The following is a 21,388-nucleotide window of genomic DNA, read 5'->3' on the forward strand; positions in this document are numbered from 1 at the left end:
CACAGCAGGGTAGTTCTTTTATCATTATTTAAAGCTAAACAGATACAAACATAACTAGTGATTTATATTTCCTTGATTTTTACACAAATATGATATTTTAAGCTCATTTATATTCATATGAATTGGATTGCCACTTAAGGTCTGGATGGTTTGATTTCACAAAACATATTTTTGCTTCAGTCATTAAGTCTCCACACACACACACGAGCATTTCAAAGTTAGTATCTACTTATTTTAAGCATTCAAACATTACATTATTACCATAAAAATATGAATATACAAATAGAATATAACATTAAACTCAGTGAAGACATTTTTTAATAAATTAGGTCTAGCTAGAAACCAAAGTGCAAATAAAATATTTTTTAACACTATATTTCACTTATGCTTCTGAGAAGTTGCACTCTTTCCTAGAAAAAAAAAGTTAGGAGAATCCATAGATTGGTAGAAGTTTTACTCACTGAAATTTATAGTCCAGTCCAATGCTTTCATCTGTTCCAGCAGGGCTTGAAGGGAAAGCTATGGTGAAGGAGGGGAGACATTTCTTTCCATGTGTCATGCTTATTTTCCTTTCTCACTATGCTGTGTGTGGTAAGAGAAGAGAAATGGAGAGATTAAGAAAGGCTTTTAGCTCCTTAGTGTCAATATAACTTACATTGGCGCCATTTCTTAAGTCTGCCTCTGTGAGTTTTTGCAGGCCATGGCTAGCCCCTCCCAGACAGTACAGACTGGTTCCTTTCTCTGATGTCTGTTCTTCATGATCATTCTATAGTATTCTGATTTGAGGCCTCCTTCAAAGTCATAATTCATCAGGAAAAGCCCCACTTACAAAGCTCACGGAAAATGAATTAAAATGCAAGTTGAACTTGGTGCCAATGATTTTTACACCCGTGTATTTTTTTCTTCATATTAGAAATTATCCAGGAACTTTTTGAAGATCACTCATTTGTATTATTATTTATTGGAAAAAAACTACCTGTGAGGAAGTCCAATAAAATAGTACTTTGCAAGAAAATATTTAAAATCGGGCCCGGCAGCATGGCCTAGCAGCTAAAGTCCTCACCTTGAACGCCCCGGGATCCCATATGGGCACCGGTTCTAATCCCGGCAGCTCCACTTCCCATCCAGCTCCCTGCTTGTGGCCTGGGAAAGCAGTCGAGGATGGCCCAAAGATTTGGGACCCTGCACCTGCGTGGGAGACCCAGAAGAGGTTCCTGGTTCCTGGCTTTGGATCGGCACAGCACCGGCCGTTGCGCTCACTTGGGGAGTGAATCATCGGACGGAAGATCTTCCCCTCTGTCTCTCCTCCTCTCTGTATATCTGACTTTGAAATAAAAGATAAATAAAACTTAAAAAAAAAGAAAAGAAAATATTTAAAATAAAATCCTTCTTGTAAAAGGAGGATTTGAGTCAAGATGGCGTATGATACATTATTTGATATGCTTCTACCACTTAAACTATAGAGACAAAATAAAGAATAAGCATTAAAAAAATAAGGCTACAAAAGACAACTCTAGGCTAAAAACCAAGATGAAATATCAGTGAATGAGAAGCAGTGGAGAAATGCAAATTAACAAGCAGTGTTAAGATCCAAGCCTATGTTGCAGTCCAGTCTGGTTCTGGACTGCAACACCCATTGGTTCCAGTGCAACTCGGGACTGAAAACAGAACCAACACAGCAACTGCAACCACCAGCTGATCGGGGTGACGGACTGTGCTGGGCCCTGTGCTTGCTAGAACATACAAGAAACTAATCTGGGAATACCTCAAAGTATCTTTGGAAACCTCCCCAATAGAACTGCTGGACTCAGAACTCTAATCAAGAAAAGACAGAAGACAGAACAGGACAATCATTCATCTCAGCTATATGTTGGCAGTGAAATATGGGGCAAACGGAGACTTTATGATGGACCATATCAATCAGTGGACGACCTCATCGAGCGAAACTGGCAGTGATTCATAACTGGTGAACTATTAACACCACTTGAGCACAAATCTCAGAGCATGCCCCATATCCGGGACTTGTGGTGGGCGGGAAACCGGGTGGGGCTTCTCCCTCAATATCCCCCTTTACCTCAGATACATGATGGAAACAATATGGACATAATAGCATTACCCACTTCCCTATCCCCTTGAACCTTTTTTTTTTCTTTTTTTCTTCTTTTTCCGTTAACTGTAATTAACTATGTAAAGATTGTCAACAACAATACAATAAAATAGATTAAAAAAAAAAAAAAGATCCAAGCCTAGGGTAGGAAAGGGTGAAGGGGGCAGTACTTCAGTTCCTTGTGAGTAAAGAGGGATCGAACCACATCTTCCATTTGAGTTGGAGGACAAGGCACAATAGTGTTCTCTTCTTGAAGCCAGGGCTTGGGACACCGTTGGGTTGTTGTTTTACATGTTAAGCTTGTTTTAAAATGCCCAACATAATGGCTTATATTGGGCTTATATTGGAGAGTACTATGCAGACCATGTTTTGTTCCCCAATCTGACTAGAGATATCAATACCTCTTCATTTTGCTTTTTCTTTTCTTTTCTTTTTTTTTTTAATTGAGAACTTTCGCCTTCTGACGTCCTAATGAAAACACATTACAATCTTTGGCATATCCAACTGCCAGCATCACTATACTTGTGCTTTGGGCCATTATTAAGTAAAATAAGAGTGACATGTAAAAAAATGCGATACCTACAGAGTGACCAAAGGGTGGGTGGTATCCAGCAGTGATCAGAGGAATGACTGATGTCCCAGATGGCATAAAATTACATCACACTTCTCAGAATGTGAATAACTTAAAACATCTAATGGGTCTTTTTCCGGAATTTCATACTTACTATTTTTGGACAACAGTTGATCAAGGGGTAAAAGCATGAAATAAAATGGGTAAAAGCATGAAACAAAACTGGGTAACAGAAGATTCTTATAGGCAAATGTTGATAGCTAGAAAGTGATAGCACTAGAATTGAAGATGCCTAGAACCACTCTGAAACCAAGTATTGGTATTGCTTTCATCAAACCAAGTTGTCCAGAAACTCAACATTCCCCCAGTTCCATGGGATTCTATCTTCCTCCTACAAAAAGTAATTAAAAGTGAAGGCATGAGCCAAGCACAGTAGTCTAGTGGCTAAATTCCTCTCTGTGCACACACCTGGATCCCATATAGGCACCAGTTCTAATCCCTGTGGCCCTGCTTTCCATCCAGCTCCCTGCCTGTGGTCTGGGAAAGCAGTCAAGAATGGCCCCCTTGGGACCGTGCACAGTGGGAGACCAGAAAGAGGCTCTGGGTTCCTTGCAGCAGATTGGCTCAACTCCAGCTGTTGGGGCTGCTTGGGGAGTGAATCAATGGATGGAAGATCTTCCTCTCTGTTTCTCCTCCTCTCTGTATATCTGACGTTCCAATAAAAGGAATAATAAATCTTTTTAAAAAAGTGAAGGCATGACAACAATATTATCAGACTTGTCCAATATTTACTTATGTTTCTAGCTATAATATAAATGCCAAAACAAATTATTAAAGACTTGAATCTATTGGATGAAAACCAAGTAATGGGCACAGGAAGTGTGTGTTGGTAATAAGACATTATTCCAAGCATTAGCTATAAAGAAAAACCTGAAAGCTTATCACACGACCTACTGGATGAATGAGTTAATAATTTCTTAGAAATGAAATTCCAAAAACTCTCTACCTTTTTTTCATACCTTAGATTTTGTTGCCCCTTCTCCATCCACTAACAGTAGGTTTCTCTTTCTATTACAGAAAAACATACTTTCACGTGTTAAATATCCTAGTTCGATCTGGCTCTTCCCAAGCTAAGGCCTACAAGATCATGGAAATGAATTTGTTTTTGAGTGGAGCTGAAAGATTTAAAAAGATGTTCTTTATAATCTGATAAAACAGCCTCTTTAAAGATCAACATGTCCGCTGTCATGCTACTTTCACTATTAGCTTCTCAAAGAAAAATTTAGTTCCATTCATTATAAGTTGTTCTCCAATCAGGATGTGCCACATATTTGATACAATGTAAATGTTAAAGAAAATCTCTCCTCCAGTTCTTTCTGCATGTAACCAACAATCAAATTAGCAGGATTTAATGATGGAGCATCTTTAGAAATACACAACTGAGAAAAAGTCAAAAACTAGCATATACACAGAAGAACTTTTCTTTCCTTTGAAATGAAGCAAATTAACAATAATATCCATGTCTAAGCAATAATTGCTTTAATACTCCATAATTTTCAGACTCCGAACAATGCATGCCAAAACATTGTTTGGTCTTCATAAAATCATGGGATCCATCAAGCAACATCTCAAGAGAAAATATTTTGCATTTTTTTTTTAAAGATTTTATTCATTTTATTACAGCCAGATATACACAGAGGAGGAGAGACAGAGAGGAAGATCTTCCGTCCGATGATTCACTCCCCAAGTGAGCCGCAACGGGCCGGTGCGCGCCAATCCGAAGCCAGGAACCAGGAACCTCTTCTGGGTCTCCCACGCGGGAGCAGTGTCCCAAAGCATTGGGCCGTCCTCAACTGCTTTCCCAGGCCACAAGCAGGGAGCTGGATGGGAAGTGGAGCTGCCGGGATTAGAACCGGCGCCCATATGGGATCCGGGGGCTTTCAAGGCGAGGACTTTAGCCGCTAGGCCATGCCACGGGCCCAATATTTTGCATTTTTATAAAATGAAGATATTTTTGTGTAGTTACAAAACTAAGTCGCAATTAACTGAAGATGGCCTGCCTTCAGTGTAATACAACCACAAGCATCCTAGCAGTCACAAGGAGATTCTCCCTTCACAGGATTTGTCTCAATCATTTCTAAAAACTCATTTGATAGGCTTAATTTATTCCTTCTTAATGCACATCAACATATAGGAAATAGGGATAAAGCATATTTGTCCTACAAAAGCTAGCATTTATGTGAAATAATTTTCTTCACTTTCAAGAGAATCAAAACAGCAAATATATAATTCAAATTTACAATTATTTGGTTAATCACTCATAAAGAAATATGTTTTATATTCTGTTAGCCATTACTTTAGAGACATGATTTTGTGTTCTACAAGCACACTAATAGCTTGAACATTAATTGATATGTGATCATCTTTATGATATAAAAGGAATTAATTTTTTGAGCGTTACAATGGTCCATTGAGTGAGTGAGCCAAATATAATTTTGATCATACATGATAAGAGCCATTATTGAAGTAGAAAGTAATGTATTGCTATTTATTTGGATTGAAATCCTCAAAAATGCAAAAATTAATTTGTAAGTGCCAGATTGCTTTAAAATCACAGAATCTTAAACCATATGTTATGTAGAGCAATACTATCCAATAGAACTGTCTGCAGCAAGAGAAATATTCAGAGATTCTTCACCACTCAATATGGAAATCAGAAGCCCCATGTGGCTATTAAATTTGTGAAATATGGAGAGTACAAGTGAGAAGCTGAATTTTACACTTTAATAAATTTAATTTGAGAGTCACATGAGGCTAATATTGTATAAGTTTGAGTTATAAAGCTCCTTTCTTGTTCCTGCAGTTCCAGATTTTGGATATTTCCAGGAAAGTGCAATTAGAGAGCAGGGACTCTAAGTATTCCCAGGATAGCACTTTCCTAACCTAAAAACCAAGTAAAACCAACCTTCACATCATAATTCCAGATAAGCTGAAAGTGACTCAAGATACTCAAAGATAAATGCTCTCAAGGCCTCTGATGACCTAAAATGTAGTTAAAGTTCAGCATACTTCAGTGCTCTGAAAATGACACATGTGCCTTAATGCTTGAAGAATGAAGACTTCACAATGCTGAGGCCTGTACCTCAGGAGAACTTCATATTCAGCAAGATGAAAGTTCCTTTATCCTCACCTGTGTAGTTGAGACTTGACACTATCCGTAACGAAACGATGAGGCTCCAACTCCCTAGCTATAAGCCTATAACGCTACCATTTTCTCTTCACAGTTAAAGGCAATGACTGCTAGTCTTGTTTCCTTAAAAAAAAAAAAAAAAAAAACCTTTCAAATATATCATCCCCAACCAATCTTCTGTAATTATCATTGCACTGCATTGCATTATTATCTACTGGTCACTATCTGTCAATGCAGATCTCCATTTTGATGCCAATCTTCTGCAGAGCCCTGCTCCAGGATGTCTCAGAGATCTCGTGGACCTTGAATGCCTTCTTACCAGTTTCAACACAAGAAATTTTAGTCTCTCTTCTAATAGCACAAAAACAAAATGTTCTTTCTTACTTCCGTATTTCACTAATAATCCTAGTTATCCATCATCAAATTGAATATTTAATTTTGCTTGTTTCTTGCTTAAAGCTGGTGGCATCAAGTGGTGAAATTGAGAATTCAGAATACAGCAGAGCTGTACGTCATCCCATTGTTCCACCAACTGCTTGTGCAACTGAGATACATTACCTGAACTGTCCAAATCTTAATTAACTCACAGCAACAAATAATTGAATATACAACAACATTTGCAGAAGTTTGTTAAAGACAATTATACATAAACACATAGTCTTTACAGATACTGTATGAAACGATGCCATTATTGCTTTTTGCTTATAAAAGAGAACCTTCTAAACCAGAATTCCACACGTTGACAAAAGCCACAACAGCATACAGGAGGGATGCAAACTCAGCTAGTTCGGCTCTTATAACGTTGCATTCACCAGATATACTGTCTTCTTGATGATAATAATACAAGACTTAAATTCTGAAAATAAAAAATAAATCTAAAATATGCTTGTTATTTTATCTGCTATTATCAGCAGAAGTAATCACTCCAGTATATGAAACTTTTACAGAATGTATTATTGGGCTATATGAATTAAACACTATTCTTTCCTACAGGGCTTCACAAGCCATATCTTATTTTATTGAGGCTGTCTGAAGTTAGGAACATTGCATAAAATTAATAACAGCCTATAAGTGTTAGGATAATTATTATATGTCAAGAATGTTTACAGCTATTGTTGTAATCCATTTCTACATCACAGTCTCTGTATAATCTTGTCTTTTGACACTCCACAGTTTATGAATGTGTACCCATTCTCACAATGTATGCTGCCAGGTTTGACAGCTTTGCCAGAGTTTGTACTCCCAACATTGAGCAGTCGCTGATCCTTGTGAAACCATGAGGCTGTCAGCATCTCTGCTCTCAACTACCAGGCTCCAGAGCTGTTAGAATGTTCACTTAGAAGCCGCCATGTCCATGTTGCTGCAGCACCTAACAGAGGTTCTGAATGCTTTGGTAAAGCATACAGTGGCTTTGGATCTCCAATTTCACTTTCCAAGTTGTGAATTTGTGAATCAAATTTATGCTTTATCACATCTGAATGACAAATCTTGAGCTTTATATTCATAGCTAATAGCATCTTCATCACTTTAATTGTGTTGTGGCAAATAATAATTTCCACTTACAGGTTAAGTGTACAGGTACAAGAGTAAGCTATTTTTGTGTCGCTGATTCAATCATTCTTAAGAACTGTCTTTCTGTTGCATGAAGCCATAACAGAATTTGGTGTTTCAAGTGTACAATCAAGTGGCATTAAGCATAACATACTGTTGAGACATCATCACCATTATTATCTCTACAATTATGCATCATGCAACATTAAAACTTTGCACCTCTTAAACAGTAACACCCATTTTCCTCTCCATCAACCACTGATAACCATTGTTATAGCTTGCATATTTGGTAGTTTGTACATGTAGAATTAAAAAAAATATGGTCAGTCAACCTATGCATGGTTTGTAATACTTCCTCAGAGATCAACTGTACTGTAGCATGTATCAGAATATGGTTCCTCTGCAGAGAAATGTACGCATCCGATGCTGCCTCTGAGATGCCATTGGGACACCTGCATTCCATACTTAGGGCAGTTGACTGAAGTCCTTGCTCTTCTACCTCCATCTTTTAGAATCCTGGGAGGTAGTAGATGACGGCTCAACGTTTGGGTCTCTACACCCTGCAAGAGAGATCTGTTTGGTTTTCTAAGTTAGGCTCTTCTTTGGCAGGCATTTGGGGAGAGAACCAGCAGAAGAGAGATATTTATCTCCCACAGCCTTTCTCTCCCATTTTTAACAAGACAAAAGAGAGGAATAATATTCCAGAGCATTTATATGCCACATTTTGATTTTCTCATGATTATTGGGTTTATTTTCATTTTGTAGGTTTTGTCAATAACGCTATTAACATAGGTGTGTAAATATCTTGTTTTCATTTCTTCTCTGTATATACTCGTAATGTTAGTCTTTTTTTTTCCAACAACAGACTAACAGTACTGTATCTTTAGGGGATAGAATTCACTCATTCCTTGCTCCCTTTTTTTTGTAACATCAGCTTGATTTTTATCATACAATCAAGATAGTCTATTCATTTTTGTTCTTGACTATATTAAGCTGTTCACACTGAATAGATTACATTGCCTCCCAGTCCTTCTAGATACCACCCTGGCAACTTAGTTTTCCACATGATCATAAAAATCATATTCATAATAAAATAACTGTACTGCTTCAATTTTATGTAAAGTAAGATATTTAAAATATTACACATTTAGGAAAAGGAGAAATTTCCTGAAAGAATCTGAATTTTTCTGACATATTCATATACACCTAAATGCTTGCAGTATTTTGCACATTTTTCTGCAGGTAAGTAGCAATACTTTTTAAAAGTAAAATGTAATGCACCACAGGCAAAACTTAAAACCTGAGGGTCAAAACTCCAAAATATCCAATTACATAAGCCAAGAGTCTGACTGTATTCAAAAAAACCATATATGTTTTTCATGTAAGTGAATGAACTTTTATCTGATTACAGAGCTAATATATTCTTTATTTTAAGGTAAACTTAAAAGTATAAACAGCTTATTTTTATACTCATTAGTTTTATAATTATGCATTACCATGGAATATAACTTACAGATCTGTAAAATGCATATATTTGCTCTAATAATTTAGGAAACAATATATTTTTTGACTGTTTTTTTCCAAAACAGACTTAACATATCATGGAAATTTTCCAGAATTTTTGCTGTTTTACGTCCTCACAGATGTATGTGCTACTTAATGATATCACTTCAATGCTGAACAAAAACATATTTCCTTTCAATTATAGGATCGATTCCACATAATTAAAAAAGTAAATAATATTAACTTTTTTAATACTAATTGGTTTTCCCCCACTGAACTGAAATTATTTCCAGAATAATTCAGTTTTCTCATTTATTTTATCATTCAATGAAACCTCAACTTTGGATCATTCATAGACTCACCTACCTTTTTTTTTTTTTTATAGACATGTCAGAATCTGAGCTCGGCATGACGGCTCAGTAGCTAAATCCTCACCTAGCTTGTACCAGGATCCCATGTAGCAGCTGATTCATGTCCTGGCCGCTACATTTCCCATCCAGTTCCCTGTGCGTGGCCTGGGAAAGCAATAAGGATCGTTTAAAGCCTTGAGACTCTGCGTTCACATAGGAGACCTGGAAGAAGTTCTGGCTCCTGGCTTTGGATCAGCTCAGCTCTGGCCACTGCTACCCATGTGGGTGCCCTGGAAGAAGTTCCTGCCTTCATCCTGGTCCAACCATGGCGATTGCAACCACTTTTGGAGTGAACCATTGGATGGGAGGTCTCTCACTCTATATAACTCTGCCTTGCAAATAGATAAATCTTTAAAATGTAAAAGTAAAAACAATTTTGAAACTCAATGAGCATATGCAGACCATTAATTTACATCCAAATATGTTGAATCAAGAAGCAAAAAGAAATTAAGTGTACGTGTAATAAAAATGTTTTGGTTTCAGTAACATACTGTGTTCCAGGAGAAGTCATAATTTTTTTGTTGTTTTTGTTTAACATTGGTTCTGCACAAAATAAATCTTACAAACACATGCCTCTTCTACTCTCCTTTTATTCTATCCACATGTCTCTAAATTTCCAGTTAATATATGAATATCATGCTGCAATTTCAAACAGATTGCTTTTATTTTGTGATACAAAGTCTGGCTTTCCTTTTGCTCCCCAAACGTTAGGGAGTAGGATTCAATGCTATATAAAGTGACATGGATTATTTCTCACCACTAGATGTCAGTAATGGCAACTCAATAATGCATGCAAAGACAATGCCAGCTTTCCAAAACTGGAGCAAACAATGACTCTTCGTGGGTTAAGGTTTGAATCGTCAGTTCTGATATACGAGAAATGACTTGTAAAAATTAGGGAAGATTTTGGCATTGATAGCTATTAATTTCTTTTGGCATGCTTTTTAAGATTAGAAATAGTCCTGTCTGCATATCCCTCACCCCTATAAACATAATCACAAATAATGCTCAATATCCTTTACCCTCATGACCATAATTACAAATAATGCTCAATAATAAAAGATTGGAAATAGAAAAGTGGGTGTTACCATTAATGTCTAAATCATGTAATTATTGTTGCTAATGCCATTATTGTTACTTCATCATGCCATTCTTCCTACATGTAAGAGTTTATCTTTCAGATGGGTTCTCTATAAAAGACAACGAAAATTTTTCTAAGTGCACATATACAAGATAGTCATGGAAAATCATAACTTGGGTTGGCAAAATAGTATATTGTTAGTTTCTTCCTAATAACTATTTTAACAGTACCGAAAATACAGTGAAGAATGAGCTTACAACAACCTGTGCCAGACTGGCATTATGGCTCAATGGCTTAATGGCTAGACCCTCACTTAGCAATCGCCAGGATCCCATAGGGTGTACTGGTTCATTTGCCACCTAACCTACTTCCTATCCAACTCCCTGCTTATGGCATGTGAAAGTAGTATAAAATGGCCCAAAGCCTTGGGATCCTGAATCCACATGGGACACCCAGAAGAAGCTCCTGGCTCTTTTCTTCAGATCAGCTCAGCTCTTGCTGTTGCAACTATTTGGAGAGTGAAACAGTGGATGGAAGATCTGTCTCTCCTCTTTGTAAATCTGATCTGCTTTTCCAATAAAATAAATATTTTTTTAAAAATGCAAACTTTATTTTCTTGACTAATGGAGCAAAAGTAGGATTTTTAAGTTTTATCGATGAATTTAATCTCCGATTATCATCCTTAATAAAGTAGTTGATTTGCATTTGGCTAGTAGCTTAGAATGAAAAATACTTACACTTTAGCACTTGATTGACACAAAGCTAACAGTGGCTTCCCAACTTCTGTTGCTCCGAATCCAAAGGTTGCCTTACATCTCCTAGAGGAGACTCCCTCAAGTCTTCAAACACTCTTTTGCACTGTCCCATTGGCTCTATGTATCAGCTAATTCTTCAACCTCTTTTTCCCTATTGGGCACCAATGTCTATATGCCTGCCGGGGCCAAATCTAGCAACCAAACAATGTCAACTTATATTATTAGAAACAAACTTACAATTTCTGCTCACACAATCTCACAGCTTCTAGATATTGGATAGGCTACATTTACCCACTTTGTCACAGGATAGAAAGACATGCAAATAGACTTCTACAGTGAAACAAAACAGAAAAAGCCAAGCCAATTGACCTCTACAGTGAAAATTTTCAGAAGCAATTCTGTGCTAGGCCAATGAAAAGCAAGCTTGAATCTACAATTTGTCTCTGGGATCTCGACTCTGTTCAGATATTATCACATTGATTTTATAAAAAAATAATTCTTTGATCCTAAGGCCACTCCAGAAAGATGTGTTTGACTGTACAAGTATATTCTATTATTAGTGACATATATTTTGAAGGTGTTTGACAAATGTCAAACCAATTTTAAAATATGATTTTTATCTAAAATGAAAATTACAATAGTAAGCTTAGCACATAATATTTACTAGAATATTGTATAAGAATTAAATGATATCAACCTGAATTTTGTCATTAAGATTATTTAAGATTTGTCCTTAGCTATACAAATCAATTTATCATAGCTAAAATGTAAAAATACATGGTATTTCTTTATATTTCAGACTATTACTAATATCTTTTGTGATTGTAAAGGTAGCTTACCTGATTCTTCAAATATAATGAGGTTTATGCTGAAATTATCCAGTGTCTATAGGGAATGGGTGAACGGGCTACTTTATCTGTACCAATATTTTCCTATTATTTTTCCATTACCTTAATGTTCTGTTTTCTTTGTTTCCATCTCAAAATAATGTATTTTGAAGTATCAACTTGCATTTGAACTCAAGTTATAATTTGCGCTATTCATTACACTGTCAGACTAAAAGGCAAAAGTTCATAAAACCTGCTCAGAATAAAACCATATGATAACCATGAAAACACAACATAAAACCATTTTATAAATCGCATAAACCTTTTCCAAAGAATGCAGTCCTTTAGAAAGTAAATGGGCTAACAATCATTCAAACAACTTAAAAACTATTTTCTTATTTTTCTGAAATGTTCCCTTTTGAAAATAGCACAATTAGATGCTCACCCATGATTTTGTTTGTTTGTTTGTGTACTTTTAATGTCTTCCCTCTATCTCCCACCTACCCTCACTAAAATGAAATAGACATGTTGAGCAGAGGTTACTCTAACCCTTGGAGGAGTGCCAGAGTATATACAATGGATAAGAAATAGCAAACCAAACTGAATCATCAGTGTTGACTTTTCTAAATTTCATATATGTCCAAGGCTAATCTGCCTGTCCACACTGGTAAGTCCAAATCAAGAGTCACAACATGCAGCCAACACACATCTACCCACAGACTTTTAAACACTTGTAAAGGCTAAAGTGATTGCCTATTTTATAAGTTAAGATCACAGATATAGACATTATATCTCACAATGGAGGTCCACCTTCTGATTCTACTTCCTATCAAAGCCAATCCAGCAGGCAAAGGTGATGACTCAAGAATCAGGTCCCTGCCTCTCTCCTTCTCTCTCTTACACACACACACACACACACACGCACACACACACACTGACATTTTGCCTTTCAAATAAATAAACACATTTTTGACAATAATTTTAAATAGGGGCTGGGGCCATGGTATAGCATGCTAATTTGCTAACTGAAGCACCAGCATCCCATATGAGCACATACTCTAGTTCTGGCTATTCCACTTTTTTTTTCAATTGAAAAGACAGATTTACAGAAAGGAGACACAGATAATTAGATCTTCCATCTGTTGGTTCATTCCCCAAATGGCCACAATGGCCAGAGTGGAACCAAACTGAAGCCAAGAGCTTCCTCTGTGTCTCCCACTTCAATGCAGGGTTCCAAGGCTTTGGGCCATCCTCTACTGCTTTCCTAGGCAACAAGATGGAAGCTGGATGGGAAACCGAGCAGTTAGGACAAATAACAGCACCCAAATTGGATTCTGACACTTGCAAGATGAGGATTTAGCCATCCTTCCAGGCGGTGATCCACTTTTGATCAAGCTCCCTGATTATGACTTTGGAAAGCCATGGAAAATGGTTCAAGTCCATGGGCACCTTAGCGCAGAGGAGACCTGGAAGAAGCTCATGGCTACAGATCAGCTCAGCTCTGGCTACTGGGCCATCTGGGATGTGAACCACTGAATAAAAGATTCTGTCTGTCTGTCTCTCTCTCTCTCTGTCTTTTTTTTTTTTTTCCTTCTCTGTATAACGCTAACTTTCATATCAAAATAAATCAATCAGGTCCAGTGCAGCAGCGTAGCAGCCAAAGTCCTCACTTAGAACGCACCGGGATTCCATACGGGTCCCAGTCTAATCCTGGTGGCCCCATCTTCCATTCAGCTCCCTGCATGTAGCCTGGGAAGGCAGTAGAGGACAACCCAAGGCTTTTGGACCCTGCAGCTATATGAGAGACCCGGAAGAAGTTCTGGGTTTCTGGCTTCAGATCGGTGCAGCACCAGTCATTGTGGCCGCTTGGGGGCGGAAGATCTTCCTCTCTATTTTCCTCTTTGTATATCTGACTTTACAATAAAAATAAATAAAGCTCTATGGAATAAATAAATCATAAAAATAGTTTAAGTTATTAAATAAGCTGTCAGTACTGTGATGCGGTAAGTTAAGTTTTAGTCAAATCTTGGCTATTCTGCCTCGTATCCAGATTCCTTCTGAAGTGCCTGGGAAGGCAGTGGAAGATGGAACCTTGTCACCCATTTGGGAAACAGGATGGAGTTTCAGGTTCCTGGTTTTGAGTTGGCCTAGTCATAGCTGTTGATGCCATTTGAGGAATGAACCAGAGTATGGAAGATGTCTCTCCATGTCTCTCCTGTCTGTATCTTTCCATGCCTCTCTATAATTTAGTTTCATATTACATATATCTTATATATATACATATATTTGTTGTTCCATGTCATTGTAAAGAAAATTGCTAATCATAATTTTATTAGATACTATTATTTTTCTTTATATATTTATATAGATATATTATTTTGAATTCTGAATTATTTGGTACAATATCGTATAGGCTGGGATTCTCCCCAAACTCCCACCTCCGACAGATTTTCCCCACTTTACTACAATAGTGTAGTCCTTCAGAAGTAATCATAATTCTATTAGTCCCTTATTTAAGTGTACCCTGACATTGTTGGTATAGACAATGCTAGGCAATCCAGCATCCCGTTGTCTGTACATGTCCAACAGTCATTAGGAATACATCTTTCATACTGAAAGCAAGGATGCATGTCCCATTATTCCCCCACATCTGTCTATGATAGACCCCAGTAATCCGTCACTATATATTTCCATAATTGAGAAGCCATGAAACCAGGACAACAACTGATATGAGTTAGAACAGCCACAACAACAACAACAACAACAACAAATTACGGCACCTAAATCCATACCCAGAAACCATCAAACAACTATAGAAAACCATCGGAAGCACTCTCCAAGATATAAAAACAGGGAAAGACTTCTTAGAAAAGATGCCAAAAGCAAAGGCAACCAAAGCCAAAATGAGCAAATGGGACTACATCAAACTAAAAAGCTTCTGTACAGCAAAGGAAACAATTAACAAAGTAAAGCAACCAACAGAATGGGAGAAAATTTTTGCACACGACACAAATGATAGGGGACTAATATCCAGGATTTACAAAGAGCTTCAGAAACCCAGGGACAGAAAAAACAAAAACAAAACAAAACAAAACAAAAAACCTTGTAACAAAATGGGTGAAGGAAATGAACAGACATTTTTCAAAAGAACAGATTTAAATGACTAGCAGACATATGAAAAGATGCTCAGGCTCCCTATCCATCAGAGAGATACAAATGAAAACCACGTTGAGGTACCACCTAACTCCAGTGAGACTGGCCTACATTCAGAACTAAACTAATAATACCTGTTGTCGTGGATGTGGGGAGAAAGGCACCCTCCTTCACTGCTGGTGGGAGTATAGGCTAGTACAAATACCATGGAAATCAGTATAGAGAGTGCTTGGAAAATTGCAAATAAGCCTTCCATATGACCCAGCTATCCTGCTCCTAGGAATATACCCAATAGAAGTGAAATCTGCATATGAGAAGGGGATCTGCAATCCTATATGTCCAGCAGCACAATTTACAATAGCAAAAACATGGAAACAATCCAGATGTACGTCCAAAGAAGAGTGGTTAAAGAAACTGGTACATCTAATCCATGGAATATTATTCAGCTATTAAGAAGAATGAAATTATACCACTTACAACTAGGTGGTCCAAACTAGACATCATTATGCTCAGTGAAATAAGTCAATCACAAAAGAATAAATACCATATGTTCTCTCTTATATAAGGAGACCAACATGGAACGTGTAACTTCAATAATCCAATCGATACTGTTTTTTGGTTGTTTGTTAGCTTGTTTGACTGTATCCCATGTGTTTTGATGGTTTTTATTTGAGTTTTGTTTATACCAAATAATTCCTTTTCTCTTGTTGAATTCATCACTGGCTCATAGATAGTACAGTGGCATAATTTTTTCCAAGATATTTTTGCGTTTCCTTTTTGTCACTCATGTGTTGGTTACTCAGTGGCACATTTTTCCATGGTGCTGTAATTTGTTATTGATATTACTTGTTCTTAAATATTATTTTGCACATTTATTTCCCATAAATTATGTTTATTGCAGTAAATTTATAGTTTACTTTATTTCTGCTCTCTTCACTGTACATAATATTAATATAAAGAGAAACCTAAATACTTTAAGTCATTGGTAGAAGATAAGCAAATTTATTCCGGAATTCCTTCTCAAACACCTGATTATATAATGCACTTTTTAACACTGAGTGTGATGTCTGAAGAATGCAATATGGACCCCACTTTAAAATAGAGAATCCTATATTTTGCAATGGCCACTGGATATCTCCGGGCTGAGTTCTACTAGAACCATGAAAGAATATTCCCTACTAAATTAAAATCACTCGACATAGCTTGATGCCTCTCTTTAGGAGAAACGTAAGAATAATTTTCACAGGATTATCAGATCTGGAGATAAAACATCATTGAGATTATAACCTTATATGATAATTCATTTGATCAAAAATACTAAAAAAACTAAATATTTTTTCATTATTATTTTCTTTATTGAAATGTATTAAGCCATATTAAGAAATACTATTGCCCTAACCGGATACCCATGAAAACAAGCTGAAGAACCATATGTTTGACAGTTAATGTTTAAAAACTAATTGCATGACCAAAAGCAAACTTCCTTCCCAATAAATAAGACACACAAAGGCAGACAGACACTTTGAAAGCATGGAGAAGTTCTAATGATGAGGTGGTTAGCACAGACCACACTCTAACATTGGCGACCTACAGGAGGTTGATGAGGGATGCAGGAAATAATTAGGATCTTTCTCCTTGCATAAGTGTCTGTTTTCAGTTTTACACTGTATTCCATTAACAATTATGTATCCATGTAATTATATGTGTTTAAACATTGATATATACTTATATAATTTACTTATATATACTTACATGATTTATTTAAATGTTGCTATATAACATGCAATTACATAGCAATAAAATGTACAATGACATATTATTATATGCCTATTTAATTTGTGCCTAAAATTGCCATTTTTTTTTTCAATTTAAAATTGCTTTTCTGCTTTACTTCAAAAGCTATCATTTTAGAAAAACATTTTTTGTCCAGATTCCATTTTGAATGGAAGGGAAAACATAGAGAGAGTGGTAGTTAGACATCTCCCATTCACAGATTCACTGCCCAAACGCCCAAACAGCTTGGGTTAGTCCAGGCTGAAGCAAGAAACCAAGAGCTTAAACCCACATCTCCCAACTATTGGAGCCATTGCCTGCTGCCTCCCAGAGGGGATATTAGCAGGAGACTGGAAACAGCAGCAGGGCTGGGACTTGAAGTAGACACTTGGATATGGGACATAGGTGTCCCAAGTGCATCTCAACCCTTACACTAATCACTCTCCAGATCGGGGGTTGTCATTATGTGTACCCTTCTCTGAGCAACGTTTGGGGACTAATTGTAATATGTAAAAACTACAACTTTATATATTAATTTCCAGAAAGGATGCTCTGTTTAAATTATTACATTAAAGTACTAGTTAATAAATTGACTAAATTAATGTATAAAATCATTCTAATGAATAATGGAAAAAGTATAGCATTTCCTATCACTATATTAGCTATAATGCATAGAAAATGTCCAGCAGATTAAAACCTTTAATTATAACTAATTAAACTAATTATAACTAACATTCATGTTAATAATCATGGTTTTGAAATGACTATGATATTGAAATACAAGACACAAGTGTATTACATCAAAAAAGTAGCTTTCATACTTATCTTATTTGGTTTAATAGATTTCCTAACTGACTAGCTTTAAATTCAGCATAAATATTACTATATTAGCATAGTAGAAATAGAACTTATTCATGTGACTATATTAACATTTAATTCATAAAAATATTTGCAAAGGAAAGATACTTTATTACAAAAATTATTTTTACTTTATATGGAATTAATACATTTCTCATTTTTTTCATGATATACATTTAAAAATGAAAACTAACAGAAAAAGGGAACATTAAATTAGAAGGAATCTTCTTTAGTTGACTTTTCTAACAAATCTGACTTAAATCTGTCAAATGAACAAACTACTTAATAGCAGAGTTCAGTAAAACATATTTTGCTATCCTTTGTAAATAGTTTAAGTTCTAGGGCTCCACTCGTATTCGAGGCCCTACACTGCCATAAAAACATAGAAGGTTAAACTATCATCAAATCAGTACGATGTGTAACAGTGTAATACTAAAATTAAATGATTTTAAAACTTACTGTTCATTTAGGTCTGTCTCCTTGCAGTGCAATTTTAATGATCAACAACCTGAAAGGAAAATCAACAAAATTAAATGAAGAAATTAAAATTAAAATAATTGCATATTGTATGTGGTAAAAATATCCAAATTGTCTGTTTCGCATTTATTTTCCTCAAAATTCTTAAAACTTATATATCTGTATTAAATCAGGATAACAAGTTTCACCTTCAAGACTTAACAGATGAAATCAACTACCTTGTAATTAAAATAATAATCCTCTTGGATTACCAAAAAATACTGTAGAATATCACAAACACCAGTGAAGTGCCTTACTAGAAAAGATTGAACCATTTTACTGTGTTTCTGTTTTCTAAGTCTGAATATATCACTCTTGAGCGTCACAATCCACAGTGGAATTAAGAAAATCAAAATACCTCACCCACAGCAAAGGTCCTGTGGATACCGAATTCACAGTCACAACTGTTCTAATTTACAAATTACCAAAAATATTTTGCAGTAGATTGTCAAAGAGCAAACACACATAAAAATCATCTATCAGTTTGTATAAAATTCATAAATTTATAAACATTTAAAATCAAAATATTATTAGTGAAATGCTTTTAAAAGGTTTATTTTGGATTAAAACGGCAAATGTATCATCAAAGGAAGTCTAGCTTCTAACATTATAATAATTGAGCACCTATTCCAAGTGTTTTAAAAGTGTTTACAATAAATCATACTTTACATGCTCTGTTTACAGTTTGTTTCCAACTGGGTGTCATAATCATACAGACATTATTTACCCATAACTGTAAGCAAAAGAATCTGAAATGAGATGAGGATTTTGGAAAACATATGTTTCTTGATGGAGTTTAACAAATCATATTTCACTTTGTGTAAAGCTACAAATATTAACAAAAATGATTGATGAGCTACTACAGTTTTTCAAACAGCAGAATATTCATGTAGGCAGTAGAAGGAATATTTTCCTCTGTTGACCTAGTTACCTCAGAGTTGGCAAAACTTTTGGAAACTAAAACATTCTGGAAGGCTATTGATATTCTCCTCTTCAGGCCAAGAATACGCAGAAAGAGGAAAGCAGAATTGAAAATTATTAAGCAATGTTTCCAGGTTTTTGTGTCAAATTGGTATAACCTATTTTTTAATATACAACAACCAGTTACAATTGCTATGACACACGTATTTACATATTTGTTTCAAAAATGTTTAGTTATCTCTTCATTCAGTAGTGAAGTAAGTTATGCAGATATAAAAAACAATGTCAACCAATACACCTCATAAATTTATTTTTAGTTAGGTCAGTGGTTTATCAATTTTTGTTCCTTTTCTCAGATTTGAATTTCACTGATGTTTGATTTCCATTTTGTTTATTCATTCTCTAATTTTAGTTATTTCTTTCCTCCAATGAATTTTGAGTTTCACTTTTTCTTGTTTTTGTGGGTCCTTGAGATGTTATTTATTTGATGCATTTTTAACTTCTTGATATGGACACTAATTGATACGAATGCTTCTCCAACAATCCAAAAATGAGAAACTGTGAGGATGTGGTGAAAAGGTACACAAATACTTTTGGTGGTAATGTAAATGGCCCTATCCACTATGGAAGACAGTATGGAAATTCCTCAGATATCTAAAAATACATCGACTATGATCCAGCCATCCCACTCCTACAAGTTTACCCAAAGAAAGTGAAATCAGCACATGAAAGAGATATTTGTAACCCAACGTTGTTATATTTTATTACACCTTAATTCACAATGACTTAGATATGGACTCTATCCAGATATCCATCAAGTTATGATTGGATAAAGAAAATGGTTTGTATACATTATAGAACACTATTCACTGATAAAAGTGAATGAAACCTCGTACTCTGCAATAAATGAACACATCTAGAACCACTAAGCTTAGTGGAGCAATCTTCTCCCCCAAAGATAAATATGATATGTTCTCTCTAATGTGCAGCATTTAATCTTATACAAAAATATAGATGAACTAAACAAACATCTTGAGATATTTATACTTTTTTAAAAAAAGATTTTTTTATTTTTATTGGAAAGCCGGATATACAGAGAGGAGGAGAGACAGAGAGGAAGATCTTCCGTCTGCTGATTCACTCCCCAAGTAAGCACAACGGCCGGTGCTGCGCTGATCTGAAGCCAGGAACCAGGAACCTCTTCCAGGTCTCCCACGCAGGAGCAGGGTCCCAAATCTTTGGGCCATCCTCGACTGCTCTCCCAGGCCACAAACAGGGAGCTGGATGGCAAGTGGAGCTGCTGGGATTAGAACCGGCGCCCATATGGGCTCCCGGGCGCGTTCAAGGCGAGGACTTTAGCCAGTAGGCCACAACGCCGGGGCCCCAAGATATTTATACTTTTGTGGAACTGTGGTCTTTCTATTTTTTTTTTTGCACTTGTTGAATACTAACATTAGTGGTATATTGTTAAGCCTGCGATTACAGAATGGACTGAAATTATATTCTTGGGAAAATTAAATAGAAAAAAAGGAAGGGAGGAAATCTGAGGGAAGAAAAGAGGGAAGAATTATAATCACCTTCTTAGAATTGTATCTGTGAGATTCATGGAATCTGTTTTTCTTGTAATGATTTTTTTTAAAAAATCGTGTACCAATACATCAGACTTATTAAATTTAATAATGTAAGTTTCTGCTCAATTTTATTGTTTTTGTCCCTCCAGCACAAAAAGACAGCAAATACTAGAGAATGAAAATCCAGTTTGGACTTGTTTGCATCTATGACATACTTTAAGACTCTCAAGTAGGTAGGATCTGAAGTATGTAATTTGCCTTTAATTTGCAGTAGAACAAATTGGTTATAGTTTGAAAAAATCTATTAAGGGATCCATTTCCTGCATTGGCTAAAAAACTGAACTTCCCAATCACACTTATACTCCAAGCACAAAAATGACAAATGCATCAATTTTTCAAACATCATTCTTTGAGACACATGGTAATTTACAAAATATTTTTTTCCGAATTTTTATTCATGAAACAAATGGTGATTGAGATTGTGCCTGTATGGAAAATCTTGGCAAGAATCTCCTCTTTGTGTGAACAATGTGTTAGGATCCCAGGGTAACATTCTGGCATAATTAAAGTGGTATCCTACACCCTAGACTTGCGGCCTAAT

The 21,388-nt window shown here is 35.9% G+C and overlaps 1 long non-coding RNA gene across 1 annotated transcript in view; it reads right to left on the reverse strand.

The window, feature by feature from the left end:
• Nucleotides 1-21,388, reverse strand: part of LOC131479909 (uncharacterized) — a 341,735-nt gene that overhangs the window by 190,485 nt on the left and 129,862 nt on the right. Inside the window, exons 3-4 of the long non-coding RNA XR_009245161.1 lie at nt 18,239-18,287; nt 462-582 (exon numbers count right to left, since the gene is read on the reverse strand). This is a non-coding gene — a long non-coding RNA (uncharacterized LOC131479909). The remainder of the gene's footprint in view (nt 1-461; nt 583-18,238; nt 18,288-21,388) is intronic.

The sequence above is a fragment of the Ochotona princeps genome, chromosome 3, assembly GCF_030435755.1.
Source record: "Ochotona princeps isolate mOchPri1 chromosome 3, mOchPri1.hap1, whole genome shotgun sequence".
Lineage (NCBI taxonomy): Eukaryota > Metazoa > Chordata > Mammalia > Lagomorpha > Ochotonidae > Ochotona > Ochotona princeps.